Source organism: Nuphar pumila, chromosome 4 (genome assembly GCF_984573655.1).
Source record: "Nuphar pumila chromosome 4, dmNupPumi1.hap1.1, whole genome shotgun sequence".
In the NCBI taxonomy this organism is placed as follows: Eukaryota; Viridiplantae; Streptophyta; class Magnoliopsida; order Nymphaeales; family Nymphaeaceae; genus Nuphar; species Nuphar pumila.
The window spans coordinates 122,119,253-122,132,029 of NC_143252.1; positions in this window are offsets into that span (position 1 = coordinate 122,119,253).

Here is a 12,777-nt window from a genome sequence, read left to right on the forward strand (position 1 = left end):
TTTTTTATATGCTTTGTTGAATCTGATTATATTCCTAGAGTAAAAGTTTCATGCCAAGAGGTGGGGTTTTGCAATTTTATTTTTAGAATTTGCAATTTTTTTTGTATTTTGAAGTTTCTATTAGAATTTGTCCCATTCAACGCAGTTTGATTAATGACATCTATAAGATGATTTTTCCAATTAGAGCTGGAATATGGGAGGAGCTGCTCGAGACTCTGGTTGTGTTTGGCTCATAAAGAACTTATGAAATAGTCTCAGCAAGCCAACAATCGTATAAGTTCATTAACTAGTAACAAATATATTTTATGAAAAATGATCTGTACAAAAAAATGATGTATTTCCAAAAATGCATTGCAATTTACCAATCGAATGGATAATATTGTAGGTTCTCAATTTTTTCTTGATGCTTTTATTTTTTACAATTGTGAATTTCTGATTTTTACTTGTCATGACGCTAAAATAAAACACCCAAGGAGCTCATTCATAAAATCACATATGAGATTGCAGTTTTTTAAAAAAAGATTGCAAAATTTTAAACAATTTGCAAAGCTCATGACTAGTTTCCTGCAATCACGTGCAAAAATCATAAAATTTGTGGAAGTCCAAAAATTGTTGACAAGTATCACATGAGGTATTGCAAAATTCTAAAACATTTGCGAAAGTCTGATATTGCAAAATTTTTTATTTACATCTTACCTATATTGCGATTTTTTTTTCTTGCAAAATTCTGTCGTGCATTTAATTTTTTTTCTTTTTCTTGTTTGTATCTAGAATGAGTGTTTACCCCAATCCTCCCCCCTCTAGAATCCCAACTCTTTCAGTGATTTCTGTGAAAGTTTTTTTGCACCACCTTATGCAAGGTTGTGATATCCTGCTCCTCCACTTCTTCGGTTAGCTATTAAGGTTGCAATATCTTTTTATTTTTTTCTTTTGTCATTTAAGGTTTACGATCTTGAGAGATTTTTTATATAGTTACTTATTTTTTTACTATTGCTTGTCAATATTTATTTTTGTTTGATTGGTTAGGGTTGATTGTGCACAAGCATTGAATAGTGATTCGTTGTGGGGGTATTGTAGTTTATTGTGACACCGAGTAACCCCTTTGAAGATCTATAATGGTTTCTGAAAACAACTATAAGAAATTTGTAGCATTAATGTCTTGTAAAATTGAATAAATGTAAGAGTTAATGGTCCTCCGGTATAAGTGCACTCTAAAATTAGATGGTGAAAATATATGGATAATCTCTTGGATGGCGATAATGTACAATCAATGTTATATGAGGAAAACATTTACTTAGTTACTAGTAAAGCTATATGAATTGACAATGTTTGCATAATTAAACAAGAAGTTAGATGATGCATAGTTAAACATCAAGTGACAGCCTTAAGTGATATATAAGAATAAAATGATGAAAATCTTGTAGATAATGTGCATCTATCTCTGCCGCCAGCTATTGAGATCATTATTCCCAACAGTTAATAATGAGAGGATCACTGCAAACGATGTGAAACTACTTAGACAAACAAGTACCGATGATCTTTATTGCATGATGTTATATTACAAATATAGGTAAAGTTTGACAATCTTTCTAATTTATGCATGAACCAGAGGTGTTATGTTTTTTGTTAATCTTGAAAGTTGAGAATGTAGGAATATTGCATTTTTGAAAGCAAAGAAAGTTATAGAAACAACAAGTTTTGATTTACTTTGTGTAGCTGATTAATCGTTTTGTGCTAGCAACGATGACAGGCATAATGCAGAATCAGATAGCGATGATTCTGTAATGACTCCAACTAATCCTTATAAAAATAGTGATTTTTTTTTTAAAATAATTGCATAAACAAAACCTAAGGATCTGGGGTCTCACAGATTTAATATATACCAAACCACAACAGATAGTGCACTGAATCAACGAACGATAATTAACTTTATTAATCAATTGAATAAATGTCAAATAGGTTGAAATAAAAAATCATCTATGTCAAGGAGCCACTCTGTCAAGAACCCAAAACTACTTATACAAGAGTCGCAGTCTCCAGCTTGTAAGTCAATCCATCACTGAGCACCTAGACCTGTAAAATGGTGTTTGAAAACGGGTAAGAACCAAAGTCCTTTGTATAAATTTCTCTAAAAAATTAAACAGTAAAGAAATAGCATAAACCAAATTCATGCAGAATTTTAGAGGAATATCACAATAACAGTTCACTATAATCAACTTACAGTTCTAGCATTTAAACAAGTATCATGCAACAATAAATATCATGTGAAATAGAAAAATGCATCAATGCATGAACTAATGCAGAACAGTAAATATGCATGATTCAATACACATGCACGAATAACTTATTAAATTATTTATCAGAGTTGCTTTTATATGCATGTCCCTATTAAATGCACACAATTTTAGCTTTTACTTTTCCTTAAACCCGTAGATACTCAAAATGGGCACAAATTCCTGAAGTCCAAATTAGGTTTCTTGTTGTAGCTTAATACACAATGTATATCTTATTATTGGGTTTCATACTTGTTTCTCGAGCGATATCATAAATTCATACATTCCATCGAAACATTAAGAATCCTCACCTAATGTTAGGATATCAATGAAAATCTTCAACCATTGACGACACTTTCTTGGTATACCAAAACTACAGCTATGTCAACAATACCCCCAGAAAAAGTAGCTAAAATCTTCTTAAAACCACGGTCGAAAAGTGAACCACCATATCGAGTTTAGAGCATAATCGCACACGGAGTTTTAGTATTCTCACGATCCTCCATGACCACTATCCAAGACTCCCACACTGTGAAAGGGACATCAAAGAAGAGATTAATTAGATTTTTTTGTCTATTTTACCATTTTAAATCATTTCAAGTTCTTTACACAAGAACCATTTTGCAAATCCACATGCAAAACCAACTTTGAGCTCTAACCTGCCACATTTTAACAACACAATTAACTTAAGAAAACTAATAATTTCCAGAAATAAATTTTGTAATGCATAAATAAGATCAACAACATTGGAGAAACACATGCTTCTGGCCCACACGACCCGCAGTGGTTTACATCTGACTACAAAGGCATCTCAAAATGATTTATGCATCTTTTTATAAAATTTTAGTGAACATTCAACAAATATCTTGTTTTAAAATATGTTCACAATGCACATTCAATTACACAACATGAATGCACATAAAGCCAATTACATACGCATACGAACAAATGCTTGCAACACATATTATTATAATCAATTTCATACATAAACACCCAACCATGCATATGATCGTATTTATGCAAATATCAAAATAAACCTCAGAATTTTTATGTGCATGATATGCACATTTGCAACATAGTGCTTGAATACATAAACATGCACAATCAAGTAACATCCATTGGTAGCCTGACCAGATTAAACATGCATCAAAGCTATCAAAATTGATTAAATTGTACCAGCAAAAGACCCTGGCCAATCTGATCGGAAGGCACAAGCACACACTCTATCAAATTTAATCAGATTGCACATATGCAGTCGGTGTCAAATTTGATCAGATTTTATATGCACAAACAATGCCCAATTCTTGTTAGATCGCACACAACATCCTACTCAGCAAAAACTTATTTTCACTGCATAATTGTGCCCCAGCGACATGTTGTCAACAATATGTCGTTGTTGCACTAATGTGAGCAGCAACATGTTGTCAACATCATGTTGTTGCTGCTCAAAAATGTGCACAACAGCATGCTGTTGACAGTGTGGTAATACTACACATATATGTGTAGCAATGCTGCCCTAAACAACCTAAAAAAATACATTCATATGAAGTCGATAACAATCCACACTTTTAACAAAATAATCAGTCTTATTGACAGCCAATAGAACACGAATATACAGTTCTGATAACAATCAACATAACAACATAGGTTCATATTTGATAACCGTCAACATAACAACATCAAAATAGTGATGATGTCAATCAACATAACATCAAAACAATGTTGATTTCAATCAACATAACGACATCAAAATAGATTTGATAACAATCCATAAAAGTACAGGTAATCAAATCTGATATCAATCCATACTATAGCAGAAAAAATAGATTTTATAACAATCACAAATTAAGCATATTCATGAATTTGATGGCAGCCATCAAACTGATATGTTGCTAAATATGATAACAGGTAACACATGTATTTCGATTTAATCGCAACAAGAAAAACATAATGTAAAATCTTATTTAATCACAACTAACATAACCACTTGAAAACATATTTTTTTATAATTGTCCATCAAAATAACACGTAGGAAAATTAGTTTTGATAACATCATAAAGAAAATTTATCCATAGTAGTTATGATCAGCCTGCACTGCCATGACATGTAGGCCATTCTGATCAGACTGCACCCACACCCAAAAGTGTTGACCTGATCAGATTGCTCATGCACATATGCATAAGCAAACTGATTAGGTTGCACAACAAATACAAGACAACATCTGATTAACATATTAGCACAACACAGATTTGATAACATTGAAAGAAATTTATCAGCAACACGTTGTTTGCATCAAAACATGAAAATAAAACTAATTCAACCATAAAAAACATGTATGCCCGTTGCCAAGTCTGATTAGAGTGCCCATGAAAGCATATAGGCAGATCTAATCAGGATGCCCATATGATGAAATCAGTGACCTGATTTGGATCAAGTCTGATTCAAACAAAGTATATTGATATGCTTGAACATGAACCCAAAAGTTAGCATGTGCCCAAAATTGATAGGGCTATATATATATATATATATATATATATATATATATATATATATATATATATATATATATATTCAATATAAAAGGGTTAAATCAAGAAATCGACAACATGTTTTTCTCATGATATGTAATTCCTAGAATAAATTCATGTTCAATACATGCTTAAACATGAAAGATAAATGACATGCTCATAACAAGTCAAAATTTATGAAATTGTGAATCAAGGCATTTTTTATTCATGTTTTTTAATCAGATTTCCCTTTTCCCATCTAAAATTTTACATGAACCTGATTTAAAACTATTTCTTTCCGTATGAATCTAGAGAGGAACCCATACCTTAATTCGGATGTGAAAAAAGATTGAAAAATGATGGATGATTAGTGAGAAAGATGAATTCTTTATCTCCTTCCTCTTCTTCTTCTTCTTCTTCTTCTTCTTCTTCTTCTTCTTTTTCTTCTTCTTTTTCTTCTTCTTCTTTTCTTTTCTTCCTTTTCCCTCTCTTTCTTTTTCTTCTTTCTTCTCCTTTTCTTCTCTCTCTCCCATGAGTTGGTCTCTCTCTAGAATAAGATTTGAGAGAGAGAGGCGTTTAGCCTCCTCTTTTATAATGTTATTTCTTTGTTTTTTTTTCTTTATTTTTATTTAATTTAAATTTCATCTTAAGCGGTCTCTCTAGAGGGTGGCGTCTCCTCTAGATGACTCTCCTTTAGAGAGTAGAGTTCTACCTATCTCTTCTAGAGGTTATCCTCTTATTATTTTATCTTTTATTTATTTACTTCTTTAATTATCTTCGTATCTAGAGGGTGACGTCTTCTCTAGATAGCCTCTCATAGAGAGTGGAGTTCTACCAAAGGTAGAACTCTACCTCTCTAAATACTCCCTTCTTTTTTTGCTCCTGCTTTATCACACTATTATCATCCTAACATCCTTGTGATAGGTTGTTCTTTGCTGCTCCTGACTCCTTCCACCACTATTGGCAGGTATAGCGCTGCTCGGTTCTGCCCCATTGTGGCCATAGCGGGGTCTACTATAACCTGCACCACAAGTCATTGCACCCCTGCATCCATGGTTCCTCATTGGTCCTCTCCGAACAAGACTATAGGGAGGATGTCCCCATGACGCTGGCGATCCCCCCAACGAGTGGTTGGTGTAACACCTGAGATTTTGTTTTAGTTTAACTTTTAAATTTTGGTTAAAACCAGTTTTTATACTTACGCAAAATTCAAGAGTCTAAGTTGATCGAGTTGTGTTTTGGACTCAAACCAGGTTCCAGAAGAGGCTAAGAGGGGTCACGCTCAACTCAGTGGGGTGTTAGGTGTGGTTAGGGTAGCCCACAGGGGTTCAGGGGTGACTCAGGGTTAATTAGATCTTGGATGAGTTAGGTTCGGATCCAATATGAATTTGGATTGCATGTTTAGATATGGATATTTAAATTGATTTTGAATTTATATTTCTTTATTTAGTTCTTAGATCCAACTCAAATGAAGACTGGATCTGGATCAGACTTTTGGATCGGGATCAAGTTTTTTGAATCTGAATCATTTTAGATATGAACCCAAGTGGGATCTACTACAAGTTCTAGAGACATCACTAGGAGGGTCTTTAAAACTCTAGATGACTCTAGAGAGGGTGGGACACCGCCTAGTGGACCCCATAACAATTAAGTTAATTAGTTAGTTAATTAAGATAAACTATTAGTTAATTAAATTATTTATTTATTTATTTAATTAAGTAGTTAAAGAATTTTTTTAATAGGACACTTAGGGATCAGTTTAGGTTTGTTTTTTAACTGGATTAGGACTCTAAGGAGGGGATGCTCCTCTTGGTGGAGTTTTAATATAAAAATAAAAAGAGAGAGAGAAGTCTCTCTCTTACCTTCTTCTTTCCTATTCCTATTCTTTTTCTTTCTTAGAGCTTTTTTAGTAGTCATTGAAGTTGATCTAAGGTGCTACGATGGGAGACGAAGGTGTTGGTACATCTGAGAACATGTTTCAGGTAGGATTAATTATACTCGTAGCATAAATCGATTACAAATGCATAAACTGTGCATCTTACCAATTCTACGGCTTGATCCATGGTGGATCAGATCTTGAATAGGTTTGAAAAGAGTTTTAAAAGTATTTTTAATTCAATATTATATTTTAAAACGGATTTACAAAATCATTTTTGGTAAATCTGTGCCTGTACGGCTAAACTGAGAAATTAGGTAATGCAAAATATATAGTTTCGTGTTCCTATCTAATTTTAGAAGGTTATATATTTGTTTCCAGCATGATTGTATGTATGTTTGCTTTCTTGTATGTGTTTACAGTAAGAAACATGTTCCTGCAAATTTATTTCATGTGTTTTATGGTGTTTTGCATACTAGCATCTTAAGCTAGTCATTCTGTGCAAAAATCATGATTTATTTTAATAGTTTATATTCTAAAGCATGTATCATGATCAGATGACGTATCTTTATGACTGTAAATGATGTTTAGATATTGTCCATGTGTTGATGCATAATTAAAAATAAATATTCTACATTTATGCTTGAGTTTTCTTATTTTTATCATAATTTATATTATATTTTCCATGATGTCTTGATTTTATTGACCGACTCATTATAGTGAAATAAATATAACTATCAAATCGGATCACCAATGGCCAAACTGTTTTGTGAAGACCTTCCAGACATCTGGGAGGTGTCTTAGAAAAAAAATGGGCCTTATTAGTGGTACGAAAGTGAGGATTATGGCTGTTGCAACCCAAGATAAAAAAATTGTCCTGTGTGAAGAGTGATTCTAATAAATCAATGGTTTCAAGTTTATGGCTAATTTTTTGATATGTTATGTACATTATATGAATAGATCTGAAAAAAATAAAAGAAAAATCTGTTTTGTTTTTTGTAAATCTTGAGGACTCGTACAAATCATGTGAAACTCAAGATTCTGCAAAAAAATCTGGATCTTGAACTATCACAGACAAGGTCTGGTTCAAAAAATGTCAAAAATTTATATGATAGATTTTTTTGGCAAACTCAGATGATTCTGAAAGCTAACAAGCATACGCTTGACCAAAAAATTTGTGAAGACGAAATCCCTATCGGATTGGGTCTGGTGACTGCTTCTTTGGGGGGGCAAGTTTTTGGTAGGTTCTGTTAGGAAAGGAAAACAGTCTCGAGTTTGCAAATTTCTACAAGCAAACAAAATCTTTTTTCTGCGATCTATCACTTGGATTTGAAAGCCTCTAATATTATTGTGAATTTTTATGGAGATATATTTATTCATTTTGATGGACTGTCAGACCCGTGAATAGCATAAAAAATGATTTTATATAGTTCTTGATCTTTAAATAATATTTTGGCTTGTGAACTTGTTTTACTAAAATCATATGCTTGCTTGTGATATGAGATGATAATCATGTATATGTTGATATATGATGTTTCATGAATATGTTGTATGCAAGCATCTTGAATATCGGTGCATGATGACATATGAGACAGAATGTTACAACATGAGATTTAGGCATGATGATTGGGTCATGTAGTGTGCATAAGCATGCATGTATTATTTTTATAAAATTCATGGTTCGTGCCAAATTGAAATGAGTCTCATGCATCATATAGTGTGGTATGTGGCATGTGGTATGTTTAAGTCATGTGAAGCATAAATACATGGGGCTTGAATGCGAGTCAGGTTTGACGGAATCATGGGTGCTAGTGAGTACCTACTTAATAAACATGCTCATACACACACCTTTAAGTTGAACTCTTGGTTATTCCTTAAGTTGAGTACGTACCTTGAGATACTCTTGGGTGCTCCTTAAGTTGAGTCTGTAAAACCTGGAAAATTTTGAATTTTTAGAAATAAATAAAAGATTTTTTTCAGAATAGATAGAATAATATGATATTTCTAATGAATTGGATCCAAATCGATCTTGGATCCGAATAGAGTCATATTGAATCCAATATGTGGATTCAAATATAGCAAGTGGGTTTGGATCTTGAATGGATTCGAATCTCAGCTAGAGTTTGATTTTAGTTTTAATAGATCCAAAATATTGTGTGACCCAACCAAGATCCGAAATTCAGTTGAAAAGTTTCAGAAGATCCAAAGTATTATGAAGATCCAACCCGAATCCGAAATCCATTAGAAAATTCATATGTATATAAATAAATTAATGTAGATAAATTTTGCAATGAAATGTGAAGTGATATTGTGGTTAGGTTCATTGCCTCTTTGGGAATTGACGTGAATTCAAATCCCACCACACATGCACACGGTTTTGGGTAAGAAGGTGTTACATCCTTTTTTGACAAAAAAACTATAATGCATATATGTATATAAATAAATTAATGAAAACATATTTGCAACAAAAAATGAAGTGGTGTTGTGGAGAAGTTTGTTGCCTCTTTGGGGATTGACATGAGCTCAAATCCTATCACACATACATGATTTTGGTAAGAAGGTGCTATATTTCTTTTTGACAAAAACCTATAATGCCTATATGTATATAAATAAATTAACAGAGACTCAATTTGCAATGAAATGAATAATATTATTGTGGAGAGGTTTGTTGCCTCTTTCGGGAGTAACCTGAGTTCAAATCCCTTATACACATAGCTTTTTATTTTGGTGTACTGTGATTCCTTTTTTACAAAAATCTAGAATTTAATGGTAAGTTTACACATTTTATTTATGCAAGATATAGACTAGTCAAAAGTCTCAAATTTAATAACACAATTAGGGTTTCTAACATTCAAAAACTCAGTTTTAGAAATAGGAAAATTTTTCTCCTTATAGCACATGTTTTATGTGTTTAGGTGATTTTACTCTCCATTAAGACAATTTTTGGTCTATGCTAATGACCTACATGTTTTCCTTAGTTGATTTTAAGTCAAGAAAAGAAAAAAATCATAATGAGAGAATCAATGAGGAAAGAAGGAAAAAGGGAATTCAAAATCACATTAAGGTAAGTATTGACTCACCATATTTTATACTACTTTTCATTTAGACAAATAAGTAGCTTACATTCAAAACCACACTAAAATTTTTATAAAAATTAGGAAACTCACGTATAATTATTTTAATGCTAAGAGATAGCCTAGACATTTTTTTAGTAGCTGCCATGTAAGCATAGCTGGAAAATGAAAGCTTGGGTAATAAGGAAAGAAAACAAGGAAAGTAATAAAAAATTTAGTAAGTAGGAAGTAGCCCCACATGTTTCTTGCTTTTGAGTGATTCAAAATCTAATAAAAGAAACACATAATTAATTATGAAATATTCAAAAAAATTATGTTGTATCTATTACACGCATGTCTCTCTCTAAAAGATTTGCAACCCTCTCTTTCTTTTTACCTTCATCTCTTCCATCCTTTTCCCCACACCTTGGAGAGGCTCCATTGATAGTGAAGGAGGAGGAAGATTCGACCATATCGAAAACACTCAGTCAGAGTTGAAGGAAACACCGGGCCGGATGATATCTCAGAACCAACTTTATCAGTTTCACTCAGAGTTCAGTTCGTCAATAGAGGTAAGGATCCTTGTATCTCTATGTGTGTGTTTGGTGCCCTGTAGCACATGTATGTTGCACACCCTTCGAATATGTGTATGAAAATGCATACATCTAGCCGTGTGAAATAGCTATGACGAATGTAAGATCTAATCAATCATCGGTACCGTGAATAATAGACTTGCATATGCGATGATTGGATCTCATGTCATGGGGTGTCGATCAGCCTTTAATAGAGAGATCGTAGTCATAACTCAAGTAGCCATATCATGCTAATAGACATGTATCATATGAAAATAAATAAATATAATAATAATAACTATATATGCGCAAAATGCTAGATCAGCGTGTTTGCTATTAGTAGTTTGATTACCAAAGATTGCTAAGAAATACATAAAGTGCAATTAACGTCAGCCTGTACAAACAAACAAAAATTAATAGTTGCATATAGATCTTAACTTATGCATATGGTTCTTTTTTATCAAAGAATGATTTTGGTATGGTTGATTAAATTAGATTTCTCTAAAGAAAATAAAGTATATATATTAGATAATATTAGTTAGATGTAGGATACTTGAATGAACCAGCATGTAGGAGCATGTTGGACGCATCTCTACATATGCAACGACCCACCTCGAAAGGGTGTTGTTCAATTTCATTAATGGATCATCAAAGCTCACGCCACATTGGTGGGCATTTGATCTAAATTAATGAATTGTCAATGAGAGTTAAATCTTGATATTGATCACATAAATCTGAGTTATATATAGTATGTGTTCAATATCCATACATGCCTTAGATTTTATTTATCTTTCTAAGTATGATTCGTTTACTTATGATTTCATATTTCAATGTGTGAATCGTTATGAACAAATGATAAAGGTATAGTTGTTTAGGTATATACTGTGCTTATTGGACCTATCAAAACTTGTGAACGATTTGTATACTTTTGTCAAATACATAATGGTCTTTATTTGCGCCCGGTCTTAAGTATAACTAAATCTAAGATGCAGGTGGTCCAGCGGATCATTTTTTAGTATGAACTTTTCTATTGACTTGTTTCAAGGTCAGAATATGTGATATTTAATAAAAATCATGGTTGTCGATTTTAACTTGGGTCATGATACCTTGTCATACATGCATCCAAAGCTAATTGATATATTTCAAAAAAAAAAACTGATTTGTTGGTATAGTGTTTAAAAATCCAAAAATTTCTATACAAGTTTTAGTGGACTTAGATTCTTTTTGTAACAACATTATCTTCAAAGGCTTAAAAAAAATAAATATCATGGTTGTCTTAATAGTCATGCCAATTATCTTATTGTGTACCGATTGGGTTGATATAGAACGGGATGGGGTCTGTCCGACCCCTACTTCCTGCATCATTAGGTGGACGCTACAGACTGGGGTAGGTTCGACTCCAACCTATCAAGACCTAGTTCGGTCAATCCTTCCAGACATGGCTGACTGAACATGACAGTGAGGTGGAGTGCTCAACCTAGATTCTACTGTCACAAGGTGACGCAGGGCACAACAGGACGCGCCACATTCTGTTGGGCGCTACTGCTACATGCTGCATACTGAATTGGACACTACAAACCTTTGGCACCCCAACTAATGCAGAGCATTGTGCTGGGTGCTGCAGGCCCACACCAGTACCATACTACATGATGGATAGGGGTATGCCACAGCCACAACTTGCCTTTCAAAAGATAATCTAAAAAAAAAGAAATTTATGGCAAACCGGCTGGGTTTCGGTTGTCGCTTTTTGCTTGCACATCGGTCAATCACAATTTTGCCGAACACAACAGACACATTCAATTATGTTAAGAAGGGAGCAGGCTCCCTTTCCTAGTAGTTGTATGATCGGCAGGGTGCCCTCCCTGATAGGGTACGGATTTTGTGGCTGAAGAGGCTGCAATCCTACCATTGGCTGCCTCAGTCCAACCTATATATATATATATATATGTGTGTGTGTGTGTGTGTGTGTGTGTGTGTGTGTGTGTGTGTGTGCAGTAAGGCTGTTATTAAACTAATTGTTGTTTATCTAAGGAAACTACATGAGCATAGTTTCAAAAAATGCAAATTTATTTTATTTGTTATTACGCACTGAACATGGTAGTTGTTACATTTGAAAACCCAATTAAATGGTAAAGTAATGCCTATTTCATGATTTTTGCCATTATGTTATTGAAATAAGTGTGTCTGTAGTTGTTTTCACGATAATGCAATTTTTATCGCATGCACATGGGAATAATGTTATGCTATTAGTGAACTTTGCCAAAGAATGAGATATGCATGATGCTAATTGTTTTGCATGTAAATTGAATATGTGATTTGTATATGAAGGCATGGACCACTTGTTGTTAAATGCATGATTTTGCTAATTGCACAATTATGAACATTGCAGGGTCACAAAATACACAAAAGCTCGAAACTGAGCTTGCAGTTCTGCAGAACCCTTGTGGTGCCATATAGGCACTTATGAAATTTGTATGTGATTTACATGTGAATGTT